General features: G+C 40.2%; 1 protein-coding gene across 1 annotated transcript in view; it reads left to right on the top strand.

Moving 5' to 3' along the window:
* SNTG2 (syntrophin gamma 2) overlaps positions 1–19123 on the top strand; it is a 1542102-nt gene that overhangs the window by 651595 nt on the left and 871384 nt on the right. The window lies entirely within an intron of this gene.

Raw genomic sequence — 19123 nt, 5'->3', positions numbered from 1 at the left:
CTCCTCTTGTTTCCTTGTTCTTCGATTGCGCTCTGCCTGTTGTCATACTTCCTTTTCTCCTCTGCCCCTTCTTCTATCTTTTGCTGCTCCTATTGATATATTTGTTCTTGCCTCTGTCTATCCTTTCTCTTCTGTTCATCCTCCTTCAATCGTTTCTCTCATTCCCTATCTTTTCTACCCTGCTCGTCTTGATCTTCTCTTTGCCTAACTTCCTTGATGCTTTTCCCATCGAACTTGAGAAATATCTCTCCACCCATACATTTGTTCTGTACGAGCGTCACCTAGTCAGCTTTATCCTTTTCTCCTTTTCATATCTTAATCTCTCGTTCTATATCTAGGGTCACATTTGGTCATTCGCTTTTCTCCTCTTTGTCTTGTAAGACCTTAAAGATCTTCTCTTACTTTCCTCTGGAGTGTCATTACTGCTATAAGCAGGTGGTTCATGCATCAGATTACTATATCTTATCGCCGCTTTAAATTCTCTCAATGGATACACTCCTTCTTTTGCACTATCACCATTTACTTCAGGCGAGGTAAGGGGAACAGAAGGCTCAGCACCTTCCTCCCTGCTTCCCTGAAACTTCAGGAGAATTATTTCTCGTTCCGGAAACACATCAAAACCTTTCTCTTTACTTCTGCTTTCTCTCCTCCTCTCTCCTGCTGACTTGCTGGCTGAATTTGAAACTGCTCCGGTTACCTGGCCACCCTCTGATCTCAGGCCCAGGTCCCGTCCCACACCAGTCGCACACCTACACTGCCTTCCTGGCAACCCCCACACTTAGGGACTGTTTTCTGTATCCCTACAGTTTCACTACCACACTTGACACCTGGTGTCTGCACTGGCCACTAGCTGGCCGTACTTACTTATTGTACTTATTGTATATTATTATTCTTAATCCCATGCACTGCACTTCCCCCCTCCCCCTTCCCAGGCACTTGCGAGATCTCAATTACATCTGGACTAGTAGAATCGTTTTCTGTCTTACCTCTGTTTCCCCGCCCTTACCTCATCGTGCCTTGAAACACTTGTGTATAGGCCCGTTATAAATACCATATCATATCATACCTGTTCAGTCGGCACCGACAATGACTAAAAAATAGATAACATTTTATCACTTCCTTAACCTCACAATTTTATTTTTGTCACTCCTCGACACTTTTTTCATTTTCAAAATACACAAACAGACTAGTCGATTTACATATATCTCATCATGATACTCCTTTTCTCTCAGCCCTGTAAGGATATTTGGCATGTTACAGCACAAGTAGCATTACAGCACTACTGCACAAGTAGCATTACAGCACTACTGCACAAGTAGCATTACAGCACTACTGCACAAGTAGCATTTTTTTTTTGCAGCACCACCACAAGGGTGCGGTGCATTGCTATATGGGTTAGCAGATTAACAAGGAAAGACAGACTATTCAGTCAAAAAACGATTTTAACATATAAGATGCAAAGCTATTTTTACAGTTAAAAGCACACGTGTTCATTTAAAAATGCACACTATTTTTCACCTGAAATGCCTATATTGCTAGAGACACATTTGAAAATTAACAGCTAACATATTAACCATTAACCTGACTAATAAAACCTTATTTTAATATAACTCACTAATAAAATGTGTTCTCTACTGCAGAATTAGGCATACTTTAAAAACCAGTTAAATGAGTGTGCAGATTTTTCCTCTCTTCTCTGCCTGATTATCCGTGTTGTTGTGCACAGTAACTGCAGGAGGAAGGAAGTCAGATTTGCAACAATTGCAAATGTATAAGCGAAGCTATTGTTTAAAAGTAGGAGGATGAGAGATGATGGATTTCATTGGAACACGTCATAAAGAGGGCTGAGAGGAAAGTTTTAGTGGGCAGTAGCAGGGAAAAAGACAGGCAGACATCTTTCTGCACTACTGGGGAGAAGACCTGGCTGTGGGGGTGTCCTGCTGCAGTCGAGACTGGGGAAAGCTGAAAGAATTACCTTTCCACTGGCAGAGGCAGTCCTATCTGAAAAAGCTGAGAATTCCAGGCAATGACCCCGGCTTGAGAAGGCAAGCGTTCCTTTTTGTTGGAGTTAAGCCAAGAGAGCCACATTCACAGAGAGAATCCTCTGAACAGATAAGGTAATTACCTAACTGGGGGAGCTGTGTGTGTGCACGAAAGTATGCAGTCAGTGTAGAAAAATGAAAGTCCCGTGCGTGTCTTAATCAAGTGCTAATGTTGCAATTTAAGTTCTGTTCTCCGCCACTATAATTGCAGTGTGTCATTGAAAATGCTTTGATTGTTCCCTTTTATTGCTGTAAAGAATGAGATCATGTCTAAATGCAAATTTTATAATACAGAAAATATTTGAAAACAGACGGGTGGTTTATTTTCTATTTACCATTACAATGCCAATGATGTGGGGAGATTTTTAAACAGTGCAATGGTCATTTTAAGACAGATGTGTGTATGTCAGAATCAGTATGAATAATTGTGAGTGACTGTAGTATAACTTGTTGGAGGTACATGAGCCAACGGGAAGAGAGACTCTCTGAACATAGCTCCCTACCGTATATAAGGTAGTGGAAATTACCACAAGACTACCACATATAGCTCTCTGTCGTAAATAAGTCAGTGAGTTTGCCCATGGTGGCGCACCAACACTATCCCTGGAAATTGTGGTTTCCCTAGAATGCAGGTCTGAGGTCTCTCTAGTGATCACACGAAAAATCTAAGCGAAGATAAGGGATTCTGGACATTGGGGCCACAAATAAAACAAGGGAATTATGCTCACCAAAATACCACCAACCACGTATACCAAATATGCTGGTCTGGGTGCTGAAATAATGCATGTCCATTGTATTATTGTTGCACATGGCCAAATCTGAATACAAAGAGTGATTATTGCTAAGTTATTTCTCGGCGGTAATAAAATACCGTCAGGCCCCAAATCTCCACAAAATACCCTACATATTTATGGTGCGTTGCAGGCCGGGAAAGTGATCATAGAGTACCTACTGGGCGTGGCAAGCGTGTCTCACACTGCCATTTGCACATTAAAGGGAACCCATTTTATAATAGCAGTGTGCCACTAAAAACGAATTTCAGAATGTCACAAAGGGAAACCACATTCTCAGATCTAGTGCAATATTTAGAGGCAAAGTTATTTGCACATGGGAATTGGTCTTCGAACAGTACCTTAGAATGGAGTAACCGCATTCAGGGTGAGGTGCAGAAAGAAAAACTAGACAATATTTTTGCAGAAGGCAGCATAATTCAGGTCTGCCTTACAAGATTATTGAATGCAGCCGATAAAAGTGCAGAGAAAGACTGTTTAATACGGCTATGCGGCAAAATATGGTTTATTTTAAACAAGTCACTGCGAATGCAAGAGAATGATACTCAGCTAATTAACAGGTTAAAGACTGAATTAGATGGGGCAAGTAAAAATCAGGAAATGTTGAGAGCAGAATTGGATGTATGCCAAAAAGACATGCAATTAAAATGCAGAGACTTTGATACTCAGTTATCCAAAAGCAAGAAACAATTTGAAGATAGTGAGCAAGAATTGACACACTTAAAAGCCTTAGTGGATCACATTAGGCAGGATAAAGATGAGGTTGTTTCAGAAATGCAGATTTTACAAAAAGAACATTGCGAAAAAGAAGGTGATCTCCAGAGTGTAGAACAAGAAATGATTAAAATGATCCAAGAAAGAGACAAGAGAAGTAAAGAGTTCAATGAATGCCAAATGCAAATGTGCGATATGCAGGAGGCAATTAATAAAATGAGTGATGAAAATAATTATTTGCATGATGAAGCCAACAGACTCCTTAAAAAGTGTAAGGACTTAGAACAGCAAATGTGCATTCCCAGGTCCCAGGAGAGGCGGCAGGGTACCACATTCAATGGAGTGGAGGTGAATTCTAGCTCTGCCCAAAGAGCTAGTGCCCCAGTGACTGGGCCGGTGACTGAACTTGGTTGCAGTGCCCTTGGGGGATTTGATACTCCCATTGGGGGCAGCCACCAATCTCATACACCTGAAAACAGGATTGAATCACAAAATAGTGCAATTCCATGCATTGCAACAAGTAGCCCCATAAAAATAATGAAATCCATTAAAGCCCTGATCAAACCATTTAAAAAGGGAGGTGAATGCTGCATTGAGGATCACTTAGAAGCGGTGCATGACATTTTTAAAGCGCTCCAGATACCTAAGGAACAGTACAGACAATATTTTCATTTAACTTTAGATGCCCCGACGGCCAGCATCATAAGGGGATTAAATGAACAGCAGAATATGACATGGCTGGAGTTTGAAAAAGAAATTAGGCGTCATTTTTCTCCTTTTCAGTCATTGCAGGAGGCAAAGAAAGTTGCGTACACTATTACTGCTGGACCTAATACATCACCTCGCCAATTTTTACAAGACTTAAAAAGAGCATTCTCTCGCTTTGATGTATCTTTTGACTCAAATTCCAATGAGTTTAAAACCGCATACTTCTATGGGCTACAGAAAGACATCATATCCCAATTGGTCCGTGAATTTGACCGTGACAAGTCCCTTGAATGGATTGTACATCAAAGCACCAAGCTATATGAGGTACTCTATTGTCAGGGTAGAGAAAGTGATAAAATGAAAGATACAAGGCCTAAATCTAAAGAACCCTCAGCCACAGTAATGGAAATCAGGTCAGCCAAAATGTCCCTTGAGTCTGCTCAAAGCCAAGGTAAAAATAATGTGACACCTGAACAAAGGGGTAATCAACAAAGATCGCCATTTACTGTACCAATGTTCCAATCACATGATCCTAGTAATAGAGAGAGCTACATCAGCCCTAGATATTTAGGAGATAGACCCCGGGTAAGATACCGGTCTGATATGGCAGGTATGAACAATAACCAGAGACAAAATCAAGATCAAAGAAATGATGGTCCCTACCAGTCATTGGGGACACAGAGCAGATTTGATCCCAGCACCATGATATATGGTAATCAGGATAGGCCCCGATATGTGGATCGATTTACTGATAATGGAAATCAATATAGGGGCCAGTACCCACAATCTGAGAGACAGGACATGAAGCAAAACGTGAACTACAGTCCACGCCAGTACAATGATTCCCCACCAGGGGACTATAATCAAAGGATGGGTGCAACCCGCTCCCCTCCACAAATGAATCAAGAGTTCAGAAACCATCCCAACCGGTATCAATCACCTGAGAGGTATCAGAATAGATCCAATCAGGGGGAAAACAACCAATATCGACCTAGGCCACAGAAAGAGGATCCTAGAGAGGTGGAAAGGTTCCAATGCCTTGAGGCCCAAGTGAAAATGTTAGCTGAGCAAATAGGAAAGCTCTATACAGCGCAAAAACAACCTTCCAAAGAGGGGGCTGATGGCCATAGCAATGATCGGGGGGCTTCCGAAAAGTGACTAAGTACTCATGATAACTGCAGTGCCAAAATGACAGATTGCTCTGATATAATTTTGCATAACGACTCTGAGATGTCTAATGGATTAAAAATGAAAGTACCAGTAAATGAAATTGTGACGGAAAGTGCAAATACTTCTAAAAAAGAGGTACGGTTTAACTTAGAGCTAAATAAAACAGTAAAGATTTGCACAAATGAAAAAGAAACATTAGGAATTCCAAAAGAACAAAGGGACAGATTTAAGAAAAATGACTCATGCATGGGGAATACCAGTGAACAGGGAGTAAGTGGGGATGCCATAGCTCCTTCCCTGGGCAAGCAAAACAATTACCAAACACAGACAGAAAAAGGAAATACTCACAAGGAGGGTACAAGTCAATCACCTGAAAAATTCTTTGAGCCACATATTTTTGAAAAGGCTGAAAGGGCTGGTATTACACTAAATGATCACAAATGCACAGAATTAAAAAATGACAAATTGCTGAATGATGTTGTGACACATGTTCAGTTGGAAGGTTGTAATGTGGTCTCTGATGTTACCCAGATGGATGGGCGAACGGTGGCCACACTCCAAAAAACCTCTGAACATGGAGAAATGAATAAAATATCTCGCACAGAAATGGGTAAAAAGGAGGGAAAAATGTCTTTTCATTTACCAATGTGCTTAGCCAAAAGTGAAAAAGGCCTGAGAAAGGTGAGCCCTGAAATCAGTAAGAATTCACATTTCTTATGTGTATTAGAGGAAGTTGAGGACAGATATTATGCACCCATCACTGTAGAAGAAAAATGCCACACCTTTGCTATGATTGACACTGGCGCACAGGCCACAATTATGTCCAAGGAGCTGGTAAAGAGTATCAATGAAGGGAGGCCTCCACAGAGTCAGATCACAGTGAAGGCAAATCAAGGCCCAGTGCATAACTTTAATGGGGAGGAGGTGCCCATCATAGGTGTAACTGAGGTTGACATAAAAATAGGAAAGCACAGAATGAAACAAGAGGTATTGATCACATCTATTTGTGAAATTCCATTTCTGATGGGGACAGATTGCCTGAAAAGATTGTCTCCTCTCATAGATGGGGTGAATGGAGTGCTGTGGTCCTTAACCAAAAAACCATTGAGGCCTAAGAAACTAAAATCACAAAACAGCAATATAAAAGAATGTCACACCGTTGCCAAAACAAATGATGCTGTGGAGGTATATCTCCAGAATAGCTGCATACCTAGTGTCACTGTTATATTAAGGTGTCAAGACAAAGATCAGAGCGACAATGAAAAACTACCTGTACAAATATACTTGGACCCAAGGAAAGATTGGCAGACTGCCATAGACGAACACACATTACGTTTCTATTTAAAAGAGAATACATGCAAACAGAATATTGTTCCTAAAACAGATTCAGAAAAACACATTACCACTCTGGCAGAGATACACATGGAAGATGAGCAACCATGGGTTCACGCTGGTATAAATGATTATCTTAAAACAATAAAAGCCACTTTAGCGCTTGAACATGAAAGGAGTTTCATTAATGAGAAATTGTTGCAAAAAATTATGGAGAGGGAAGAAATCCCGAAATTTAGGATTAAAAACCAATATGTTTCTGGGTTGGACAGTCCAGACTTTGAAAACCGAATTACAGGCAGATGCATGCTTAAAATTAGCATTGGGCAGAAAGCAATTTACCATAATGTATGGATAGTGAGTGGAGCACAAAATGAATTTTACATGGGCAATGACATCATGCACAGAATGTGTATGGTGTTAGATTTCCTTAATCAAAAAATATGGTCACGCCTAGGTGGGCCGGCGCCTGAATTTGAAGACAAAAGAAGGGCTTATCATTGTGCACAACTAGTTCCTTATGCAGTCGAATTACAGATGAGGAAAAATACTATTGTTCCTGCATTTACAAAACAGTTTGCAATAACACTAAAATGCAAAAATGGACAGCAGATGAAAGGCTCTGATGCATTTGTATGCCTGAATGAATCCATAAAACAGCAAGGCCTGGATTATGAATACATTCCATTGGTAGACATTGGTGAGGGATCTGTAAAAATCATGGTGAATAATAAAGGTTGTCAGGATATTCATTTAGAGGAAAACTCCCCATTAGGAATGGCCATACAAAAATCACATTATACGGCAGATTTAAATAACATGGTGATTGGGAATATTCCTGAAAAATATGTAGATGCCAAGGGCGAGTTGCCAGAACACCTGGACTCTCAGCCCAAAGGAATATTTAAAATTCATTCTGTGTATCCTTATGATTCAAATGAGACAGTGTGCTGCCATCAAGAGGATTGCATAATATTTAATTTAAATGAAAATGAAACAGGAAATCAGCCCATTGAAGTGGAAGCTGATATGCCAAAATATTTGAAAGTGGCAGCTCTACAAAAAGACACAGCCACACAGTTAGAGGAAAGCGCTGAGATTCCTTTACCAGAAGAGTTTCCAGAATTTTCCAGAATGGTAGAAGAGCAGATCTCCTTAGCGGATGCATGTAACAGCGATGAGGATCGACGCAATCTGAGGGAAATATTTATGGAGTTTAAGGATGTATTTGCAAAAGATGCTTATGATTGTGGTTTAACTGATTTACATGTGGCCACACTACCAGAAGGTTGTAGCAGAAATCCAGTGTTTGTACGCCAGTATAGACTACCGCTGGCATGTTTAGAATCATTGGCAGAGATTATTAAAAATTTGGAATCACGGGGAATAATTAGGCCCATTCATAGCACATCCAATACGCCTATTTTAGGTGTGTTAAAGCCAAATGGTCAATGGCGGCTGTGTGCAGACTTAAGAGAGTTAAATAAAAGAGTACCAGTATCTAGATGGCCACTACCATTCATTGATCAGGGCCTAGCTCAGATACATGGTTCAAATGTATTTACCACGTTAGATCTCACATCTGGATATTGGTGTGTGCCATTGGCAGAGGAGATACAACACCTATTTTCCTTTACATTTGACAGGACTCAATATGCCTGGCTTAGAGCTCCGTTCGGGTACATCAATAGTGGGAGTGAATTTGGCATATTTTTGAGAAAGGCCATGCCAGATGCAGCGGAAAGAGGGACAATAGTTTATGTGGATGATGTCTTGATAAAAAATGAAAACCTTAAAAGCCATTTTGATGAAATAAGACATGTGCTTGGCCAATTGCAGAAAGCAGGCGCCAAAGTATCTTTGCAAAAAGCACAATGGTGCAAGAAAAAAGTGAACTTTCTAGGGCATGAAGTGACTGAACATGGGCTAAATCCACAAAGGAAGAAAATAGAGGCCATACAAAGATTAAAAGATCCTAAAAATGTGAAAGGAGTAAAAAGTTTATTAGGGATGACAGGCTATAACAGAAAGTTCATTGAGAATTATGCAGAAATCACTCAACCATTGACTAAACTGCTTAAACTAAATACTCCCTGGAGATGGGAAAGAGAGCAGTCTGATGCAGTGGCTAGATTGAAGGAATGTCTTGTAAAGGCACCATGTTTAGCATACCCCATAAAGGACAGGGATTTCTTTATAGAAATAGGCTTTTCTGAACATTGTATGTCAGCAGTGTTATCACAAAAACACGATTTGAATCACAAAACCATTGCATATGCAAGTAAGGCATTTTCCCAAGTTGAAATGAAATTTAATGAATGCGAAAAGGCCCTATTAACCACTGTGTGGGCGCTACAACATTTCCGCCCCATTGTTCAGGGAGAAAAGGTGATTATTGAAACAAATCATCAACCTTTGCAATTTTTAGAGAGTAAAAGAATTAGATCAGGCAATCTAGCGCAATCCAGAATCACTTCATGGACGCTGGCATTACAAGGTTTTCCCGTAGAAGTAAGATATGGACAAAATAAAAAGAGCCCAATTGCTCAAGGGTTAGCTGACTTACATGACTGTGCAGCTGAACAAATACCAAATGAAATGGAAGTGGAAGCTAGTTTGCAGGAGTTTGAACAATCACCACACAAAGCTTTTGATGAAAAAACATGCAAGGATTTGCCAACTGTATATGTGGATGGTTGTGCTTTTCACATTGAAAATGACAGTAATAAACAATTAGTGGCAGGAATAGGAAATGTCTGGTTGAAATGTGAAGGTGTTCCTAGTATAGGGATGAGGATTGGAGATAGGAGCAGTCAGGTAGCGGAATTGGCAGCCATCTATAAAGCAATTGCTACTGCAGTTGATAAAAAGTTCAGTGAAATTGTCCTGGTGACTGATTCTGACTATGCACGGAATAGCTTTGTGGAGTATTTGCCTGGTTGGAAAGCAAGAGGCATGATTACATACAACAAAAAGCCACTTAAACATGGAAAAATGATACAAGCCATAGACAAATTGGTGTCAGAAAATAATTTAACAATATACTGGAGAAAAATTCGTGGGCATTTAAAAACACCAGGAGAGGATAAGGAGGGAAATGATAAGGCAGACCATCTGGCTAAGATTGGGGCTGTGATGGGAGAATTGCTACCTATTGATTATTTAATGGGTGAAATACAAATTGATGCAGTCACACGTTCTAAAGCACCAAAGGAGGTAGATCAACCGGTGGTGCAGTGGAGTCATGACACGCCAGACAAAGATTTGATTGAGGCACAAAAGAATGATCAAATTTTGGGAATCTATTATAATCATTTGATAGATCCTGAAAAAAATCCTTTAACAGAAAATGATTGTATGGGAAAAGAAGAGTTGAGGGTGTTATTAAAGAACAAAACACGAATTAGATTACAGGATGGGCTCATGATTAGAGAGTCCATAACAGGGCAAATACAGTGGGTAGTACCCCTTTCATTCAGAGGACTAATGCTACACCATGCACACGATGCCATAACTGCAGGCCATAGAGGTTCACAAAAGACATTAGAAATACTAAAAGATTATGCTTACTGGCCACATATGTCCCAAGATGTGGAATTATATACTAGAGGATGTCTAGTATGCGCCCAATTTAAACCTGCTTCACCAATGCATAGAGCACCATTGATGAAAAGAGGCCTAACTCTCCCATGGTCAGATTTGCAAATAGACTATGTAGGTCCTTTAAAAAGGTCGAGCAGGGGACACCGCTATATTTTGAGTGTGGTATGTTTGATGTCAAAGTGGATTGAGTGCATTCCCGCACCAGATTGTAGTGCGCAAACAGCAGCCACATTGCTGGTGAACCATGTGTTCTCAAGGTTTGGGTTGCCACAAAGAATTGAGTCAGACAGAGGAAGTCATTTCACAAGTACTCTAATGAGTAAGGTATGGCAAATACTAGGTGTGAAAAGGAAACTACATATCGCATATCGGGCGGCGTCTTCAGGTACAGTTGAAAGAAGCAATAGGTCTGTTGTGGACATTTTAAAGAAATTTGTGGCAGAAGCAGGTTCCAGCTGGGATTTGCGTTTACCATTGGTTTTGATGGCAATCAGGTCGACTCCTGCCAAAGCAACAGGTGTTAGCCCCCATGAGGTATTAACAGGTAGGAAAATGGTGTTACCACAACACCTACTATACAGAACACATGAGCAAACTCTAGTGAGTGCATCCACAGTTCATGAATATATTGATGAACTGAGGAGGCATTTGCAACATGCATTTGCTTTTGTGCAGAGAAATCTGGAAAGAGCTGCTGACAGTGCTAAGTCATATTATGACAAAAAGACATCAGTAAAGGAATACAATGTAGGGGATCAGGTGTACAAGTTTCATTTTGGAAAAAGTAAACAGAAAAATTCTAAATTTCTGGCAGCCTGGCAGGGGCCATTCCGAATTATAGATAAAGTCTCTCCTGTAGTGTATAAAATTTTGAAAAATGAAGGTGAAACAGCAATAGAGCAGTTTGTCCATGTAAATCAAATCAAACCATGCCATCCCAGACATGAGATCAGGCAGCTTGAGCATGTGGAAACGGATAGAGTCCCTTGAGAAAATAAATGGGTGTGATCAGGAGGCAGTGACAAAGAAGTTAAAAAAAAAAAAAAAGTTGATTGTTATGATGGCACATAAACACTGTAATATATGTGAAAATATATAATATAAATAAATAAATAAATAAATAAATAAATAAATGCACATATAACGGAAGCTCGTGGTTGGTGTGCAGAGAGAAAGTGTATTAAATATTGAATGCTGTTTTATATGTGTTTGTTTTCTTTTAACTTTGTTTAATTTCAGAAAAAAAAAAAAAAAAAAAAAAAAAAAAAACGAAGTATTTTTACCGAGCATGTTTTATTTTTGGCAAAAGGATGAAGTTAGTATTGTGCTATGTACTTAATCTGTTTATTTTCTATTTTGATTTAGACAATTAACATTATTTGGTCGGAGGTTCTGGGACCAGAGGCCACGGGAGACGATGGAGTCCTGGAGACCGCGAGGACGGATTCCGGGAAAGCCCCAAAGAGGAGTGAAGACCAAGGCTACAAAGCGATCAGCATTGAAGATGATACCGATGACATGTTTAACGATAGTGATATTTGGAGGGATCTTCAAGAATTCAGAAGCACAGGTTGTCATTGAACCTGGACCAGCATCTGGTATCGCGGTAGAAGAAGCACCAGGATTCATCATGAGTGATAGAAGGATGATTTTCCAAAATATCTACATACCATTGAATCCTGAGATTTTGATTGAAAAACATTTGAACAATACCGGAATTAAGATTGAACAGACTAAAGAGTGGCTGGAAATAAGAAAAGAGGACGCTAAGCAGTCAATAAGAGATATATTAATGCAATTGGAAAAAACATTCGTGAATTCAGCAGACATTAAGAAGAAGAGAGGAAAGAGAGGTGCGGTGATGCTCGCGATATCAATGGTAATGTCTATAATTGGAGCAATAATAGGTACTACAATATCAACAGCCAATTCTATTTCGGTAGGAACACTGAGTACTAAAGCACAACAACTGAGTATTGACCTAGAAATAATACAAAAGACATTAGATGGAATTAGAGGGGGACTGGATGAACAAGTAAGATTCATAAATGAAACTGCAATCATTCTAAATGAACAAGCGGATGTGATGCAACGGGCGACTAAAATAATACTTAAGCATGACAGAACTTTAAATGAAATATTGAACATAATGAGTCCTGTTGATAGACTATTAACGAATTATATGAGAGAAGTTCAAACTGCAGTTTCACAATTGATTCAAGGACATATTCCCTTGTATTTTGTTTCGCAGGATATCATTCGGCAAATGATAGAAAGATTGACCAGGAGGGAAATTGACCTTATACAGATAAGAATTGCATTCGAAATGGGGAATGCAATGCCGTTATATGTGGACTTGGAAAGACTAGAGATCGGATTTTTGCTATGCATCCCATTTGTAGCCCCTGAACTTATTTATCAAACGAAGTGGGTACACAACGTGGGATTTTGGCAAGAGGACAAATTCATTAAGATTAAGACTCCAGAAGTGGTGGCATTTCAGTCATGGGAACCTGAAGTTTATTTAATACCAAACCTGGAAACATGTGTAACATTTAAAGAACAAAATTATATGTGTCCAGGTAAACCGTTTGTTCCTGATGCCACAGATGCTATTTGTGGATTGAAATCTGACCCAAGTATATCAGAGGGATGTGAAGTGATTATTAGTAATATGGGGAGTGAAGAAATGGCACAGGCTAAGATGGTCAGAGGTAAATGGTTGGTCAGTACCTGTTTAAAGAACATGACGGTAGTACATTTAAACCATGGAACATACGTGGTTAAACAGGTAAAATATAATGTTTTTTATTTACAGGTTCCAAAGGATGCAATTGTGTCAATTGGGGGATTAACATTGTTCCATGTAACAAATGATGTTTGGGAAAGCCAAGTGGAAAATATCGATTTTTTTCAAAGGGATACTTTTCCAATAGATCCAGATGTGGAATATTTATTGAATCACAAAGAAAGACATGTTATGAAAATGAATTTGCGAAAAAACAATATTACAATTAGTAATCTGGGCATAATAGAAGTGGAAAGATTTAATTGGGGAACCTGGGGGGAACGCTCAATAGTGGGTTTGGCTATCCTGGTGCTAATCATGGGTGGATGGTTGATTGTGCTATCAGTAAAAATGAAAATGTTACTGATTTTACTGACTACGTCAGGAAGAGAAAGATATCCCAATACACATGCATTTTAAGAGAAAAAGAAAGAACAAGTTGTTTTTAGAGATTGGCTTGGATTATAGCCAAGTTCTAAAAACAAAAGGAGGGTATATGTAAGGATATTTGGCATGTTACAGCACAAGTAGCATTACAGCACTACTGCACAAGTAGCATTACAGCACTACTGCACAAGTAGCATTACAGCACTACTGCACAAGTAGCATTTTTTTTTTGCAGCACCACCACAAGGGTGCGGTGCATTGCTATATGGGTTAGCAGATTAACAAGGAAAGACAGACTATTCAGTCAAAAAACGATTTTAACATATAAGATGCAAAGCTATTTTTACAGTTAAAAGCACACGTGTTCATTTAAAAATGCACACTATTTTTCACCTGAAATGCCTATATTGCTAGAGACACATTTGAAAATTAACAGCTAACATATTAACCATTAACCTGACTAATAAAACCTTATTTTAATATAACTCACTAATAAAATGTGTTCTCTACTGCAGAATTAGGCATACTTTAAAAACCAGTTAAATGAGTGTGCAGATTTTTCCTCTCTTCTCTGCCTGATTATCCGTGTTGTTGTGCACAGTAACTGCAGGAGGAAGGAAGTCAGATTTGCAACAATTGCAAATGTATAAGCGAAGCTATTGTTTAAAAGTAGGAGGATGAGAGATGATGGATTTCATTGGAACACGTCATAAAGAGGGCTGAGAGGAAAGTTTTAGTGGGCAGTAGCAGGGAAAAAGACAGGCAGACATCTTTCTGCACTACTGGGGAGAAGACCTGGCTGTGGGGGTGTCCTGCTGCAGTCGAGACTGGGGAAAGCTGAAAGAATTACCTTTCCACTGGCAGAGGCAGTCCTATCTGAAAAAGCTGAGAATTCCAGGCAATGACCCCGGCTTGAGAAGGCAAGCGTTCCTTTTTGTTGGAGTTAAGCCAAGAGAGCCACATTCACAGAGAGAATCCTCTGAACAGATAAGGTAATTACCTAACTGGGGGAGCTGTGTGTGTGCACGAAAGTATGCAGTCAGTGTAGAAAAATGAAAGTCCCGTGCGTGTCTTAATCAAGTGCTAATGTTGCAATTTAAGTTCTGTTCTCCGCCACTATAATTGCAGTGTGTCATTGAAAATGCTTTGATTGTTCCCTTTTATTGCTGTAAAGAATGAGATCATGTCTAAATGCAAATTTTATAATACAGAAAATATTTGAAAACAGACGGGTGGTTTATTTTCTATTTACCATTACAATGCCAATGATGTGGGGAGATTTTTAAACAGTGCAATGGTCATTTTAAGACAGATGTGTGTATGTCAGAATCAGTATGAATAATTGTGAGTGACTGTAGTATAACTTGTTGGAGGTACATGAGCCAACGGGAAGAGAGACTCTCTGAACATAGCTCCCTACCGTATATAAGGTAGTGGAAATTACCACAAGACTACCACATATAGCTCTCTGTCGTAAATAAGTCAGTGAGTTTGCCCATGGTGGCGCACCAACACTATCCCTGGAAATTGTGGTTTCCCTAGAATGCAGGTCTGAGGTCTCTCTAGTGATCACACGAAAAATCTAAGCGAAGATAAGGGATTCTGGACATTGGGGCCACAAATAAAACAAGGGAATTATGCTCACCAAAATACCACCAACCACGTATACCAAATATGCTGGTCTGGGTGCTGAAATAATGCATGTCCATTGTATTATTGTTGCACATGGCCAAATCTGAATACAAAGAGTGATTATTGCTAAGTTATTTCTCGGCGGTAATAAAATACCGTCAGGCCCCAAATCTCCACAAAATACCCTACAGCCCCTAAAATACTCGGATTGGACTTTGATTGATTCCCTATCATAAAACCTGTTTATGTGCCTAAGTACCCACTTGGGTTTTGAAATGACTGCTTCTCAAGCTCCTTGAGCTAGGACACTGGGCTCTTTGATGATCCTCGTCATATATCTCTGACGCTCCTCATCATATATAAATCAACCCCGTTACTTTTCTTTTACCATAATCCGCATTCCTTTATTTTGCCAGTCCAATCTACTCACCATTCGATTTTCAACTCAAAATCCTCGGGATCATCCCCTCCTCCAATCAGTCAACATCGCCTTCTGTCCACTCAGCGCCTGAGGAAACCAGGAAGGATTTTGTGAAAGAGGGACCCGTCCCACCTATATCGATTTTCTTGCAAGAGTTCTATATCGGCTGCTCTCCACAGGAAACTTTGCGATGCTCTGGCTAAATGGCAGAGGAGGTCAGATTTTCTGAAAATGCTAAAAGTCTACTAACCGATGGACCTGAACCATACTCTTTCTGCTAACAATTGAACCTGTAGGCCCTTTAAGACAAGGTAACAGTATCTGAGATGGATCGGGATGAAGATCATACTCATACATCAATAATTAGACCGACTCAGGAAGTTAGCAAACACAACTGTTTTAACTGCAATTGTTTAAAACAGGGAGTACAATGGACATCAACGGACACCACACAAGCATTCTTTCAAACGTGTTGCATAAAAAACACAGCTTTATACTAAAAATTTGTCATCACTGACGTCATACTATGTGGCAAAATAAGAAAATTTACTAGGGGATGTGATAGGCTTAAAGGAGACTTCTACGTATACTTTCTATGGGGAACTAGACCTTGATTGCTTCTCTAAGGTTAGGTGGACATCTATGCCCACCCCTAGTGCAAGTTATCTTCGCGTCATTCTAATACACAACATTTTATTGGCTTCTCAAACTATAGGGCTACGTGGCCCTCTATGCTTGGTTGGCACACTTTTACCCTTCTGGACTATTCCACTCGCTAGCAGTACACAAGCTTGTACCCCAGCTGCTGGAGGGGTTGGCATGACTGTTGCCTCCCCACCCAATTAGCCCAACATGCATCATCACTCCTGTGCTTTGCCATTCAATTAGTTCTTTGAACTTGACCTTGCAAAGAATCACTGTGCCTGAGAATAAAAATGAGTGAGAGCATGGCCTTATCTTCTGGTCTCAGTGTAACTTGCCCAAAGTCTATTTTCATCTGACCATGTGACAGGAGACCACGTTTTGAGCTCCTTTGCTGTATTTAATACTATTACATTAATGAAACCTGCCACTTCTAGTCGCCAGCTGTTTTATTCTACTGCGCCACACTTTCAGCCCTTCTATTCACGGGGTCCAAGTTTGCAAAAATGCGTTGTGGAACATCCAGATTCTATACACACATATATATATATATATATATATATATATATATATATATATATATATATATATATATTGGCGGCACCACCTGCAATCTATTCACTACTTATAGCCAGCCTTATGAGTACTTGGTCTATTTGCGTTACTGCATCTGTACAATTATAAAACGGCTTTGCATTTTCTTCAGTGCTTCTCCGCACATGCAATCTTCATTAGGCTCCCAAAATGTTGCTTGATTCTTTACTTCGCCATCAGATTCTATAAGGTTATGTACTCTCTTCATTGGCATCCCTTCTGGGTGTGTCATTTCTGCTTCATGTGACGTCACCAGTGTTCACTTTCATTCATCTTGATATTTCTTCCCGAACTTCCTTCAGAAGACTGTAATTTCTTTGCATACACATCATATAGGGTTCTCCCCATGGATAACTTGTTTCAAGGACTTTTCACAGTATAGGTACCCTTGGTGGTGTTGCGCATGTCGCAATTTCCAGCTGCCAACATCTAGGCAAAATGGGGGCGGGACATCCGGTAGAGGCACTTGGCGCCTCCTCTACAGTCTTCTATTGCCTTTTCTCCCCACATCACCTTACCAAGAGTGTATCATCTATTCCATCTTTGCATATTCTGTATTCATTCTACAGGGCTATGTTTTCTACAATGTGTTTTAGTTAGTTATTATTGCATATAGTGTTTTTGATTCAAATGTATGTTTTTATAGGAGCTTGATTTCACACTGCTTTTTTTTGGACTGTTACACTTCTCTGGTTGGGTTGCTATTGAATCACATTCACACCCCTTTTGAGAGTATAGCTTTCCCTCGGCCCACATTACCACAAAAGGTGAAGGAGGTATATCTCTCAACTGTGCCTGTTTTACCTTTATGATTTTGTTGACTCCTTGGTTTGTAGAAATGTGAGGGCTGAGTGGGCGCTTTAGCCTCTATTCCTTGTACTCCTGCTAGGCTGTAATCAATTCTTCACAGATGAAACAGTGTCATTGCGACCAAGTGTTAAGACACCAGTGCAATATTGTTATGCCACAGAGAACAAAGGTAACCCTGTCCAGAAGACTCCCCGCATCACTATTTCTCTCCCATCCCAAATGAATACCTACCAAATCTCTCCCTCCAAGCCTGCTCAATTGAGCATCCATTCCTCCATTCAGAAAGTGGGTGACATGACAATAAAATAGCAAAAGCTCCTCTACACCTGCTCACCAAGAAGAAGGCAGCATAGGCCCTTGAAAACCTCAAAACCCACACACACTCTGTGAAGTGCCCCACCACCCAAGTCAGTCCAGAATGCGTAACTACCCTCTGATCTACCTGAAGCCTCTACCCCACAGAGAAGGCACTCTGCACATGAACACTCACAACACATCAGTCAAAATATTCAACCCTCCCTTTTCCTTCCACGCCAAAGAGAGTCACTTCCTCTAGTATCACCTGAATGTGCCTGATCTTAGTGGAACTTGCATGTAATTAGAGAGCACTCTTCGGGAGGATAGCTCAGTGGCAACATGCTCGCCTTGGAAGCAGGACAACATGGAGAAGCACAGGTCGATCCCCGAGTCCGCGCTTAGTAACCTCTGGGTATTAAGCACGTTATAAATAACCTATCATATGATATCACTCTCCCATTGCTTTATGTACTTCTGTATTTTATAAATCGACGTCATCTTGACTTGCTGATAACAACCGTCCCAATCCATCTAATGTAAATCATACGGAAACATCAATTCTATATATACTTCTAAATATGAATAAGTCGCAAAATACTCCTTACAGATCCCAGAATAAGGACTTAAGTGAAATCATGCAGGATGGTCGGGTTTATAAAAAACTAAGAAAACGTACCTGCACTCCTGATGGGTTCTGTAGATAACACACGCATCAATTGTTGAAAATCAATGATACTGTAGGTTCCTGTTCTGAGTCGCTTATCGCTTCATGTGCTTTGCACTGTGAAGTTGATTGCAGTGAGAATGGGCGCATGGAGCTGGCTGATGTACCCCAGAGCCGACATGGTGGGGAGGCGAGAGTTGACATGCTGCAACATACTGGGACCATCTGTGCGCTCTCCCCACCTGTCGCCTCATCCTGGCGTGCTGAAGTGCGTTGTGGTATGTTGTGGTGCAAATATTCAGAAACAGAGCATCCTACGGCCTTGAGACGTGGTTTACAAGGCCTCCGAGGTTTGTTCCTTGCATCAATATGCTTAAAATTAGCTCTGTTGTCCTTCTTAGACCACCTTGATTTTTTGCCAATTTCAGGCAACCGTCTCATGTATGAAATCCAGAGAAAGAGGCGGGGTGTCAAAATGTCATGTAGCCAGTAATGTCCAGAGGGTCCCAGCAGGTAACTATGCAAAAT

This window comes from Ambystoma mexicanum, chromosome 4p (assembly GCF_040938575.1).
Source record: "Ambystoma mexicanum isolate Mex_15411 chromosome 4p, UKY_AmexF1_1, whole genome shotgun sequence".
Classification (NCBI taxonomy): domain Eukaryota; kingdom Metazoa; phylum Chordata; class Amphibia; order Caudata; family Ambystomatidae; genus Ambystoma; species Ambystoma mexicanum.
The sequence above is the reverse complement of the archived record's forward strand: the minus strand, read 5'-3'. Positions and strand labels throughout refer to the sequence as shown.